This window comes from Borostomias antarcticus, assembly GCF_949987555.1.
Source record: "Borostomias antarcticus genome assembly, chromosome: 1".
Lineage (NCBI taxonomy): Eukaryota > Metazoa > Chordata > Actinopteri > Stomiiformes > Stomiidae > Borostomias > Borostomias antarcticus.
The window spans coordinates 24510537-24525063 of record NC_140234.1 but is presented as its reverse complement, the minus strand read 5'-3'; positions in this window follow the sequence as shown (position 1 = coordinate 24525063).

The following is a 14527-nucleotide window of genomic DNA, read 5'->3' as shown; positions in this document are numbered from 1 at the left end:
CAACCATACCGTCCTGAATCTTCCTCTATAGTACTTAAGATGGTCAGGGAGACATCCCCCGTCTCTACATCTCCCAGCAGCTGATACCTGGCTGACGATTGACTTGTTACTTTGGTTCCATCAGTCGAGAGGATGGTATCATCACAGCCACTGCTGGGTATGTCTCCTCTCATCCAGCATATGTACAGACGTCCATGGTATTTAGCATCATAACTACATGGCAGAGTGGCACTCTGGCCTTCAACACCAACAACTGTTGGGTCTCTGCATTCACTGACTACACATAGAGAGAGGAAGACAGCGAGAGAGAGAAAAGGAGAGAAAGAAAGTGAGATGGATGTATTTGAACTGTACAAAAGTGAAGTATTCAAAACAAATTCAAAATAGTAAGTCTTAGTTCATCAGTGGTTCATCACGTACCTGTAAGTAGGTAGAGAAGTAGCCAGCCTGCATTGATAGCTAGCATTATGATGTGATCTCATTCTCTCTCATACATTCACAAACTCTTAGAGACACACAACCCTCAGAAACACCACAGCCCTATGTGCTCTCTCTCTCTGTCTGTAAATGGAGTCAAACCAGTTATGACATCCACTTCCGTAATCAGCTACTGTCAGCAATTTCCGTGACCCTCTGCTCTGAGCCTGACAGGGTAGCTGATATTCTCTCCCCCTCTCTTTCTCTCTCTCTTTCCTGCTCTTACTCTCTTTCCTGCTCTCTTACTCTCTTTCTCTCTCTTACCCTTTCTCTCTCTTTCCTGCTCTCTTACTTTCTCTTTCCTGCTCTCTTACTCTCTTACCCTTTCTCTCTATTTCCTGCTCTCTTACTCTCTTTTACCCTTTCTCTCTCTTTCCTGCTCTCTAACTCTATTTCTCTTTCCTGCTCTCTAACTCTCTCTCTTTCTCTCTCTTTCCTGCTCTCTTACTCTCTTTCTCTCTCTCTTTCCTGCTCTCTTACTCTCTTTCTCTCTCTCTTTCCTGCTCTCTCTCTTTCTCTTTCCTGCTCTCTCTCTTTCTCTTTCCTGCTCTCTAACTCTCTTTCCTGCTCTCTTAGTCTCTTTCTCTCTCTCTTTCTCTCTCTTTCCTGCTCTCTAACTCTCTCTCTCTCTTTCTCTCTTTCCTGCTCTCTAACTTTCCTGCTCTCTCTCTTTCTCTTTCCTGTTCTCTAACTCTCTCTTTCCTGCTCTCTTAGTCTCTTTCTCTCTTTCTCTCTCTTTCCTGCTATCTAACTCTTTCTCTTTCCTGCTCTCTAACTCTCTTTCTCTCTCTCTCTCTCTCTTCTCCATGTGTTTGAGTTTCACTTCCACTTGAAGTACCGGCTGAAAGCTGCCATTTATAAATAGACAATCACCGGACGCAATCTTCCTGGCCTGCTTCAGGGTCCTGGAGTTGTGCAGGACCAGGAGAGAGGGCAGATTGCAGCAGATCCGAGCCGATCCAACCTTCTCGGTGGATCGGATGACGCGATGCAGTTTAGCCCTGACCTTTACAGCAGCTAAGGGTAACAGGGCTTAAGCCTGGTGACGTTGACCACCCTAAGGTCCTCTCCAGTCTCTTCCAGCACAATCTCATAGGTGAGAGGGCCCACTTTCTGGACGATGCGGTAGGGTCCCTTCCAGCGTGGAGCGATCTTGGCAGAGAAAGACTGTTCAGCCTTGGAATAAGGGTGAGAACGCATCCACACTCTGTCCTGATCCACATATTCCACCTCCCTCCTATACTTGTCATACTGCTGTTTCTGCTTCTGTTGAGCCTGCTTCATCTTGATTTCTTCCATTAGGTAATGTAGCCTTGTTCCTTCTGGCAGGGGGACTACCAATTGGTAGAGGCAACAAACGTGCAACAAAATGAAAAGCGTGTGGCTGATTGTTGCTATAGAGATGACGTGAAATGTCGCCCGAAGTATAAATGCTACATGTTGAGCGACACTTTTTTTTGTCAAGCGACACTTTTCAAGAAGCAAAAATTAGGCTTAACAACTCACAGGGGACTACAGTCTGCTGGAGTTTCCCGACAGGCTTCCGGCTCCCAGGCTTGTTCTGCTGGCACACCTGGCAACACTGGACATGTTACATCCAAACTGAGGTTTGGCCAGTAAGCCAGAGCCTGTAGCCTCTTGTAGGTCTTAAGTCTGCCCAGATGCCCAGCCAAGGCGTCTTCGTGGAAGGTCTGCAGCAGCTGTTGTTGCAGAGGGGAAGAAATATACACCTGGTACAAGGTCTTGTGAGGTAGGTGGACCACTCTATAAACCTTGTCCTCCAGGATGGTGAATCTGATGGTAGAGTTTACCTTAACCTCGCCTGTGTTCATGACGGTCTCATACAGGCTCTGGACGTCTGGTTCGGCTTGCTGGGCCTTCCAGATGGTTTCATCAGAAACGTGTAGGTCCTTCACTGTTTCCCTGTGGGAGGAGACAGACAACAGTGTGGCACAGGTGGGTGTGGTCGGACAGGAAGCGTCTGCCGGGGTTCTGGATAGAGCGTCAGGGACCGTATTATATTTCCCTTTCCTGTACTCCACTGTGAAGGTGAACTCCTGTAGTCCGAGAGCCCATCAAATGAGTCAGGTGTTGGGTTTTTGGATCTTGAAGACCCACACCAGGGAGGAATGGTCTGTTACCACAGTGAAAAACCTGCCTTCCACTTTTCCAGAGCCCAGACTACCACCAGGCATTCCTGCTCGGTGGTTGAGTAGTTCCTCTCCGCATGATTCAGACTGCGGCTGGCGAAGGCCAGGACCTCTTCCGGCCCGAGTCCAGTTTGTTGTACCAACACTGCATCTAGCCTGATATCACTGTCATCAGTGTACACCACGAAGGGCAAGGTGAAGTCGGGATGCCCCAGGATGGGTGGAGGCAGTTCTTCAGGGCCTTGAATGACCTCTGGCACTCGGGTGTCCAGGAGAACTTGACCCCTTTCCTCTTCAGAACATTCAGGAGTTCGGCCAGGTTGGAGAAGTTTGGTAAAAAATCGGTGATACCAGCAAGCCATTCTGAGGAATCTCTGGACCTCTTTGATGTTCCTGGGGACGGGGAAGTCCTGGACCGCCTGTGTTTTTTATGCGTCCACTTCCACCCCAGCAGAGGAAGCAACATGACCAAGGAACTTGAGGGAGGAGCAGAAGAAGTGCCTCTTCGAGGGTGGTAAATACAGCAGCTCCAGCCAGAGACTCCAGTATCTCTTGAACAGTTGGTAAGGGGGAGGCATCCGTTTGTGTGACAGCATTTAGCTTCCTGTAGTCGACACAGAACCTCAGCCCTCGGGTCTTTTTTGGTATCATGACCCCCCAGACAGAACCACCACTTCCTCCCCGACCCCCCAGACAGCCCACCCCCAGTGGTTGCCTAGTAACCAAATAAATATACTTATATGTAACAATATGGCTGTCTATGTTTGAACACCATCGATTCATTTTTGAGAAGTGTTATGTGTATTGAATTCATGTACGTTTACTGTATTCTTATAGTAATTGGGTTAAGTATTGTATGTTTGTACTTAATTATTTTTTAAACTCTCTCATCTGCTTGGTCCAGAACACGGCTTCCTGCAAACAAGATGGAGTATGTTAGCTGGGGAAACCAGAGTGGCATGTTGACCTCTGGCACAAAGTGAAAGTTTATCTTATCGAACCCAAACCCTAATCCTCAACATTTCCATGGTACAAACTATTTCCAGGAAGAGTAGGTAAAATAGTGGGTCTGGATTTCTTTAATTTGTTTATTTTATTGTATATATTATTTCTTCTTCTGTACTGACCTCTCTTGAATTTCAGATGTGTAGTAATACTTTTGCTCTATCCATTCTCATTCTCGGAATACGACTGAAACGAACGTTTTACCCACTATACGTTCAGAACACTAGATTTTGAGAACTTTGTCCCCACAAGACACAATGTGATTGTAGGTCAAAAGGTAAATCTCCAGAAAACAGCAAGGTCTTAAATATTCTATCCCAAAGTAGAATATTAATTGTCCACATTCGTAACATAATTTAGATAGAAGCAGGGGATTACCTGGAGCGGTGGTGGAAACATATCCACCAAGATGGAGGACAAACAAGCCAACCAGCATCATGGTCGGCTGACTACTGACTACCGTCTACATCAACTCACTGGTTTTCTGCTCATGCATGTGTTTGTAGGTTAAGGCTCTTTCTCACAGTATCAGAGCATGTCTTACCAGGCTGGTGTTATTTCCTGTCAGGCTGCCCTCACCTCAGTGAACACCCAAAACGTTTTCCAGCGAATAACCAAAGTATTGCGGTCTGATTATTTTCGTGTGTGTGAGACGGCTGAGATGGTATTAATGTGTTTGTCTTAGTTCTTGTTAATGTGTCAGGTAGATGTATTTGTACAACAAATCCTAATTGGTTTCTTTTCAACTGTTACCAACACCCAGGCCAAAGGGAGTTTATATTTCCGGTGCTGTGAGTTTGTTAGTCTGTCTGTCAGCAAGATTAGGCAAAAACTACCAGAAACATTCTCCATTGGTGGAGGGGTGTAGCATGGCAGCTTGGCTTTACTTAACCCATATTGTTCCCCACCTGGCGACAGCCGAAGGAGGGGTTAGGGTTAGGTCGTCTGTCTGTCAGTCAGGGAGTGAGTCAGTGAGTGAGTGAGTGAGTGAGTCAGTCAGTCAGTCAGTCAGTCAGTCAGTCAGTCAGTCAGTCAGTCAGTCAGTCAGTCAGTCAGTCAGTCAGTCCCCGCATAGAACCAGAACCCACCACAAAAGGGGCGCCTTTCCAATGCATTTTTCCATTGACAAGTACATTTAGATTTTTACATCAAAACCATCCTTGGTGTCTCAGTATAGTCTCATACAAGTTTATTTGGGAAATGTACGTTCTACATCTGCAAAGAGTAGAGCTTGAGGTGTTTAGTAGCGCTAGATATGTCTGTATTTCAACATTCATTATAGGACTTTAGACCATACAGGTGCATGGACTTGTTTGCCCACTAGATGGAGACATTATTGTACTCTTATTCACTCTACCGTGGTTTGTAGAGAGCTTACTTTGGTCAATCATTGATACACATGATGTGACATTAATAGCGCTAGATATGTCTGTATTTCAACATTGATTATCGGACTTTAGACCATACAGGTGCATGGACTTGTTGTAGTAGGTAAAGTCCTTGTATTTCACAGAATAGATAAGGTGGGTCTAGATTAGCTATTTCAATTATAATATTGGATACATTAGAGTAGATTAGTAATGTTGGATAGGACAGTGTCTAACCATCAACGGTTTGGTCATGTCGAGATGTAGGTTCTCTGTGGTTGTTCCTCTGATATCAAGGCCATGGATGCACTTGCTCAAGCCTGGCTTGTAAGGTGGTTATACAGAAGAACACAGACTTCATTGATATGAATTTGGAACAGTGGTGGTTTGGGTGTGTGCGTCATGTGTGCGTCTGACCGGTCGTCTTGCCATCTTCCACACGAGACGGTTAGTGCTCATGTCTATTCTATAGGTACTTGTTAGACTTTTTCCCAAGTTTTCCCCATTTCCCATTGCCTATACATTTTGCTTTGGACACAAACTACTGTGTGTTATGTGTTTCAGTAAAAGTCAATTCTCTATAGTCTATTCTGCTCAGGGACACTTCTACTTTTCAAATCCACAGAGTTTAGATAAGAAGAAAGCTCCCTGGTTTTCCTTGTTAACATGTTATGGTTCTCATAAGCTGGTGTATCATAGTCATCCAAAAATAAATGCCATGTTTCCACTCCATCATTTCCAAGGACCATCATGGGCGGGGGCAACATGTTTCCGGTGCACTTGTTTATAGTCGTGTTGAAACCCGTTGGAGCACAGTCTGTAATTGACCATTTAGTCCATCATAACCCCCCTCCCGAGATAACGTTATCGGAACCGGAAGCCATATAGAATACATGCACTTGTGCGGTTATTGTCCATGCATAGGCTAAAGCGACACTAATTCAATCCGAACTGCTCAAAAGATCATTTCTAGATTCTGTAGGCTGAGAGGAATCCAATGATATCTACCTCTTGGCATTTAGTTGATTTTACTGACCTGTAGATAGACGACAACAACAACTACTGTGATCAAGAACTTTTGGGGCATAAGTGAATGTATAGCTCTTGTGAGTCAAACTCAAACCCCTTCTGTTTCCAGGGTAAAGGAGACAGGAGGACATAGTTACATTCAGCTGCCGTTCTATTTCTCAGACAGGCTGCCTGTCTCCATGATGAGAATCTTCAACCTCTCCACCAAACAAACACAACCTACCAGAACAAATTCTCCACTGGACCTGGGTGTTTTCATGAGGCTTTAGCTGTTTGTCAGGACAAAACACATATAACTTCCTGTTACTAAATTAGATGAGTGATTTGAGGTCTGGTGAGGAGAGAAGCTGGTGCTGCCAGAGTTGGTGAAACATGGTCCCACACCCATTCTAGATACCTGCTCACATACGGAGTGAACTTTGGTTCCCATGGGAGCAGGACAACTAACCAGAGACTGGTTTCACCTGAGAGGAACCGACTCCGCTGCCAGAGACTCATTCTTGCACTCATGAGACTCACTTGCACTATGAGTCTATTTGGGGGGTGGATGCCGTTCGCACGCCGTGTAGGGCAGCCGGCGGCGAAGACAGGCCGCCGGGGTTGTGGGGCGATGTTCCGGCAATAGACAGGGCTGGGGGAGTGTTAGTGGGGACATTTTAGGAGTGCCTTTTACCCGCTTCCCCGTTTGGTGAGGAGGCTCTCCAGCTGCCTGTGGAGACGCTTCACGGCGTGGGCCGGCGGTCGCCCCTAACAGACCCTCACGGAGCCCGGTGGCTCTCGGCTATAGTATATATGAGCAGGCTATGTGTTCCTCTAGTATATATGAGCAGGCTATGTGTTCCTATAGTATATATGAGCAGGCTATGTGCTGCTATAGTATATGTGAGCAGGCTATGTGTTCCTATAGTATATATGAGCAGGCTATGTGTTCCTCTAGTATATATGAGCAGGCTATGTGTTCCTCTAGTATATATGAACAGGCTATGTGTTCCTATAGTATATATGAACAGGCTATGTGTTCCTATAGTATATATGAGCAGGCTATGTGTTCCTCTAGTATATATGAACAGGCTATGTGTTCCTATAGTATATATGAGCAGGCTATGTGTTCCTATAGTATATGTGAGCAGGCTATGTGTTCCTATAGTATATATGAGCAGGCTATGTGTTCCTCTAGTATATATGAGCAGGCTATGTGTTCCTCTAGTATATATGAGCAGGCTATGTGTTCCTCTAGTATATATGAACAGGCTATGTGTTCCTCTAGTATATATGAACAGGCTATGTGTTCCTATAGTATATATGAACAGGCTATGTGTTCCTATAGTATATATGAGCAGGCTATGTGTTCCTCTAGTATATATGAACAGGCTATGTGTTCCTATAGTATATATGAGCAGGCTATGTGTTCCTATAGTATATGTGAGCAGGCTATGTGTTCCTATAGTATATATGAGCAGGCTATGTGTTCCTATAGTATATATGAGCAGGCTATGTGTTCCTCTAGTATATATGAGCAGGCTATGTGTTCCTATAGTATATATGAGCAGGTTATGTGTTCCTATAGTATATATGAGCAGGTTATGTGTTCCTATAGTATATATGAGCAGGCTATGTGTTCCTCTAGTATATATGAGCAGGCTATGTGTTCCTATAGTATATATGAGCAGGTTATGTGTTCCTCTAGTATATATGAGCAGGCTATGTGTTCCTATAGTATATATGAGCAGGCTATGTGTTCCTATAGTATATATGAGCAGGTTATGTGTTCCTATAGTATATGTGAGCAGGGCTTCTTTAAAAAGAGACTGTGTGCTTTTGCTGAGGCAGAGGTAAATATGGGTGAAGTCCAGACTGTTGTCGTTTGAAGGCATCAGTAGTGGTTTCACTACCACAAACGGCTAGTTGCAGCAACCAATTTGGATTATAGCTTTAAACTTTCAACCCTAAAGCCTTTTACACTACAGGATTGGGTAACACTTTACAATAAGGGTACATTAATAAGCATTAGTTAATGCATTATTAAGCATTAAGTAATAGTTAACTAATGTCTCTATTAACCATTTACTAATGTTATTTATGTTAACTAAGGTTAACTCACCTAACCCTAACCCTAACCTTAACTAACGTATTAATTAACATTAGTAACCTAACCTAACCCTAAATAAGCATTAGTTAACAGTTAACTAATGTTGTTTGTGACCCTTATTGTAAAGTGTGACCCAGGATTGTTTAGCAAACTGCTACTGTAAAAGTCACAATAACTGGTGAAGAGAAACAGTAAGATTTCATTAGAATCAATTTATTAAATTTGTACAGGAAACAGCAGGCCCCTGCGAGGTCAGTGTTTGTGTTCAGTAAGTGTTAAGTGTTATGTGAGTCCCTCTAGCACTGAGGGAGGAATCACAGGAGCACACAGGCATTTGAGGACGTTTATCAGGTGCAGACAAACAAGACTAACGTTTCTCTAGCGCTGCTTCTGTATGGTAGATAAGGCCTGGCTACAAGTACAGATCATATAGGCTTAGTAGAATAGAGTGGCTATCATTCTTTTTATGGGGGTTTTGTTACCTTGTGATAATCCATAACACCAAAAATAGATTAAGCTTGCCCTTCCTAAAACTTTGGGAGAAAAGATGAATACTGTTGGTCAGCATTCTGGATCTGGTTCTGTGTGATTCTAGCTGTAGGTCAGCATTCTGGATCTGGTCCTGGTTCTGTGTGATTCTAGCTGTGGTTATGGTCCTACTGTGTTTCTGGCTCCTGCTTTAGACAGTGCAGGACCTGGGAGATCCTCCTCTGCCTCTCCTGGAGAGCCTCATACCTGCGCGCGCACACACACACACACACACACACGCACACACACACACACACACACACACACACACACACGCACACGCACACACACACACACACACACACATACACGCACACACATACACGCACACGCACACACAAGCATGTAGACACACAAAAAGGGGGGAAAGGGAGAGTCAGCAGACCATCCCTGAGTCACGTGTCTGACTTCCTCTCAGACAGGAAACCCGTCTGAGCAGTCTGGCTGTCAGGGAACTCTTTATTTAGAGGGGCTCCCAGACAGGATCTGATGGTTAATTATCACTTGAATGGTTTAACTAACACTTGGTTGAATGGAATGTTGGCTGTATGTTCACTGTATGTCGCCTGTATGTCGGCTGAACGCTCAATGAATGTTGGTCAATGTTGTTTGAATGCTGTTGAATGGGAGAGGAGCTACTGTTGACTCACTGTAGATCAAAGCTGTGACCAGAGCCGGCAGAAACACGATGACGGCCACTCTGACTGTGTTGCCAAGGTAACTCTCCAGCTGCATTCTGAGAGGAAACACTGAGTCCTGTACAGAGGAAGACGTAGAGTTACTAGAACCATGACCAGGACAAACATGGATACAGCACATAGACAAAGAGTTACTAGAACCATGACCAGGACAAACATGGATACAGCACATAGACAAAGAGTTACTAGAACCATGACCAGGACAAACATGGATACAGCACATAGACAAAGAGTTACTAGAACCATGACCAGGACAAACATGGATACAGCACATAGACAAAGAGTTACTAGAACCATGATCAGGACAAACATGGATACAGCACATAGACAAAGAGTTACTAGAACCATGATCAGGATAAACATGGATACAGCACATAGACAAAGAGTTACTAGAACCATGACCAGGACAAACATGGATACAGCACATAGACAAAGAGTTACTAGAACCATGACCAGAACAAACATGGATACAGCACAGACATAGACAAAGAGACAGAGACATAGAGACAGTTAGAACTATGATCAGGAGAGAGACGGAGTTACTAGAACTATAATCAGGAGACGGAGAGATAGTTACTATAGAACTTTGAAGAGGAGGAGAAAGACAGAGACAAAGCGTTATGGGTACTAGAACTATGATCAGGAGAGAGAGAGAGACAGAGACAGAACTATGATCAGGAGAGAGCGAGAGAGAGACATACGTAAAGGTACTAGAACTATGATCAGGAGAGAGAGAGACATAGAGACAGAACTATGATCAGGAGAGAGAGTGAATGAATGACAGCGTGCAGCATGGCTGGAACCTGGTCTTGGGTAACTCGATCAATCAGAGGGGAGTGGAAAGAAATGGTTAAAAAGTTTCCATTTGAAATAACAGAAACTTCTGCATTTTTTTTGCAACCTTGGAGAAAAGGGCTCTGCACAATCTAGCTCTGACGCACATATTTATTTAAGCTACCAATGTTTCGACAAGATACCCTGATGATGACAGTTTGCTGTTGAAAATATTGCTAGCTTAAAGGGGAACGCCACAGTCATAGCAAGTTTAGCTCAAATGTCGCTTTGTCCTCAATGAAACCGATCCGTACACACCAACATTTAACCGATCCGTGCAGTAGTAAGCTAGCTCCTTTTTCCTCTGTGAGCGCACCCCCTTTATAATGGAGGTCTATGGGCCTCTGCTAAAAACTATGATAAACATGCCTTTTCAAGGCAGGAAGCGCAGGGTGGGATCTTACCGGTGTCATTATGCTGTCATGTGAAATATATTGCATTCTCAAACCGAATATTGAAACAAAAGCTCCATTTGAGCCAGAACTATTTCGCCGAACGCACTACACCATACCTTTCGCACTGTAAACTTCCGTAGCACGTTGTAGAGAGCGCGAGCATGCGTGTGCGCGGTAAAGCTAGACGATTGTTTACATCCTCCTAGCCATGCCTAACACGTTCCCCTTTAAATAGATATTTTGCACCAGAGCTAGAGTGAGCAGCGATCACTTTTGTGACCTGAAAACTCTCCAATACAGGTATGTTTTCATTCCCAGATGTTTCTGTCACCTGACTGCTCTTGACAAGTCCCAGAACAGGTCTTGTAGTGACGTCCCTCGGAACACCAGGACGCCCCGTCTCACCTGGTCAGAAGGGAAATACATTCAACTGAGACATCACAAACAAGACAGAGAAACTTGGTGTCCATATTCCACATCTCTGTTTCACCAACATCAAGTCCTTTCGTTTTACAGAATACAGGTCTATGTTCTCACTACAGAATGAGTAACAGGCATGCTCATACAGGATGAGTAGGGGAAAGTATTTATATATATATATATATATATATATATATATATAATGTGAGTGTGTGGAGAGGTAGAGCAGAAGACTGATCTGTAGTTTGGACTGTGGGTGAAGTCATGGTAGTGTACCAGGTGTCTTCTCTGGAGTGGACCCAGGTGTGGTGTGGGGTAGCTCAGGTGTGGTGTGGGTTGACCCAGGGGTGTGTGTGACCACCGGTGAGGTACCAGGTGTGTCAGTGAGGTTTTGCGGGCGTGCCGGGACCAGGTCTATCACCGGGGCAACCGCTAAACCAGGTGCTTTGAGGGGAACACACAAAACATTTTTTCAGTGTTTACAAACAGTCTTTAAAAAAAACATCTAGCTATCTAACTTGATTCCAAAAACAAGCCTATCGAGACACCTGTATGCGTTCTATCTGTTGTAGCAAGTGCATCTGTTATGCATTTGTTTGTTTGTGTTGGAGTAGCAGCATCAGAGCAGTGATGCCAGCAGGACTTCCAGACTGACCAGGAGGGCGGCGCTGTCCTGAACGTCAGCCTGGACTGAGAGTGAGACTGGTGGCTGAGAGATGAACGCTGGCCAACATGAGGACCGTCATGGACAACGTCCCCCGCCTTCTCCATGACTCTGCTCAGGCAGAGGACTACCCGTCATGGACAATGTTCCCCACCCTCTCCAGGACACCCTGCTCAGGCAGGAGCCCCTTCAGCAGCAGTCTGATCTGCCACCGTGCTGACGCAGCGCTTCCGGAGGTCCTGATGAGCCTCTACCAGGCTGTTCAATGACCGGAGGTCCTGATCTACCAGGCTGTTCAATGACCGGAGGTCCTGATCTACCAGGCTGTTCAATGACCGGAGGTCCTGATCTACCAGGCTGTTCAATGACCGGAGGTCCTGATCTACCAGGCTGTTCAATGACCGGAGGTCCTGATCTACCAGGCTGTTCAATGACCGGAGGTCCTGATGAGCCTCTACCAGGCGGTAGAGGCTCACCCTCTGAGTCAACTCAGAGGGTGCTAAGGCTCCTGGACAGAACATTTACTTCTACAGAAATGTCATACTTGTCTACTTGACTTGATCTATTTACTTTAAAAAGTAAATGTTTGAAAGTAGCTAGGTCAACTAGCTAGATTTCATGGGTGTCCATAAATGCCTGACAAATTTGATTTTTAAAGTAAATGTCAAATGGTGTAACCAGCAAGGACCAATATTTTATGATGCAGCACAAGGACAACTAGCCATCTTAAGAAGAAACTTTTAGTTTATTAGTCAGTTTTATTTATTTTCCAAGTATTCTTTAGAGAAAATGGGAATTGTCATTTACATCATAGCCTTAATGTTATTTGGCCAGACATTCTATGTTGTGTTGAGACTCAGAGATGGCCTGCCTAATAAGTCAGATACTTGTCTGCCATTTCATCATTAATACAATATCATAAATGTGCTAAATGTGGATGGTTACACCAATTGACACTGGGTTGTGTCAAATGGTGTAACCAGTGTTTGTTCATGAAAACATGAAATTATACAGGAATGTTAATTATATTCCTATTACTATCTAAGCATTATATTCTACTGTAGTGTAACAACATGTTTTTAGCCAACCTACATACACTCTAGGTTGATAAAATATTGAATATTTACCACTTTTCTCTGGTTACACCACTTGACATTTTCAGGCGCATTTGGTCTTACTTTTTGAAAAATTGTAATTTCTGAAATTGTAATTTCAAATGACATAAAACCAACATAAATACAAAATCCACATATTAACACACCTGATGCATGCTTTTAAAACAGTATTTCCCCCCAAACATTTTTTTAATCTTTCCTACCCTTATTTGTCACTGACCCATATATATATATATATATATATATATATATATATATATATATATAAGAATTGTATTTGACCCAATATACAGTATGTCTTTGACACGTCCGTGGAAGCAGACTCAGAGTTCTGGTGCTGTAACTGGTTCTGACCGTTTCTGACGATGAGGTGGACTACGTGTGTCTGGTCGTTGAACGGGCCTGGCCGATGGACCCGGCAGTGGTAGAACCCGGCGTCTGCCTCTCTGACCCCAGACACACTCATGGACACATCCCAGCTACGCAGGCCTGCTGCAAACCTGTACCTGGAGGAGGACAGCAGAGTACAATAGACAATAATAGAGTATTTAACCTTTAATTAACAATGGATTCCCATTAAGAAAAATATATCTTTTCCAAGGGAGTCTCATACAAAAAAAACCTAAGCCAGCTTTTACTCCTCTGAGAGTAGAGAGTCCACACTGAGATTTGTCTGGTCGATACGTGTTAAACCACATGACCTGTTGTCCAGATCTATTAGACTGTGACAGTCTGAATGAGTCGTGTGTGATCAGCTGTGTCAAAAGCTGGAGATATGTCAACAAAGAGGGCTGCTCAATACCTCTTTTTATACATACAATGTATCACATAATATAAAACCAGGGAGGCAGCAGAAGTGCTTCTATGATCAGGCCTGAAACCCTGTCAACCAGTTGACATTAAACATTTAAAAACATTTTCTTCTGGATTCTAAAACTTTGTCCAGGGAAGAAAGTTGAGAGAGGCGATAGTTATTCAGGTCAGACCTTTCACCCCCTTTATGAAGAGCAGGCTTCCTTCCAAACCCTGAGACTGTGTGAGAAATATGTTGATTTTCTAAATTACAAAAATGAAAATAAATATTTACTGGCTGATTGGCCAGTTGGCTGATTTTTCTGTAAACGAATTTGAGGTTAGGTGAGGGAGGAGATCCAGGCTATCTGGTCATGGACACACATTTTCTTTCAAATAATCCTGCTGAGATAAAATGCGGCTGAGATACAATGCTGATTGAAAGCATTACATATTTCCTTCTTATCTGCGATGATGCCAGAGCTACAGTGAGTTTCTTCAGGGAAAGAGACAGTGGAGTCTCCTTGTTTCTGAGCATTTACCGTTTCCCAGAATCTAGACAAGAATCCGCAGTTAGTGATGGTGTTTAGGAAAAATCTCATTTGTCTTTTTTAATCAGTGTAATTGAGCAAATCACCAGCCTCTGGTCCCCCGTACCCGTGGGAGCCCCTGGTCCCCCGTACCTGTAGGAGCCCCTGGTCCCCCGTACCTGTAGGAGCCCCTGGTCCCCCGTACCTGTGGGAGCCCCTGGTCCCCTGTACCTGTGGGAGCCCCTGGTCCCCCGTACCTGTGGGAGCCCCTGGTCCCCCGAACCTGTGGGAGCCCCTGGTCCCCCGTACCTGTGGGAGCCCCTGGTCCCCCGTACCTGTGGAGCCCCTGTTCTCCTGGTCCCCCATACCTGTGGAGCCCCTGGTCCCCTGTACCTGTGGGAGCCCCTGGTCCCCTGTACCTGTGTGAGACCCTG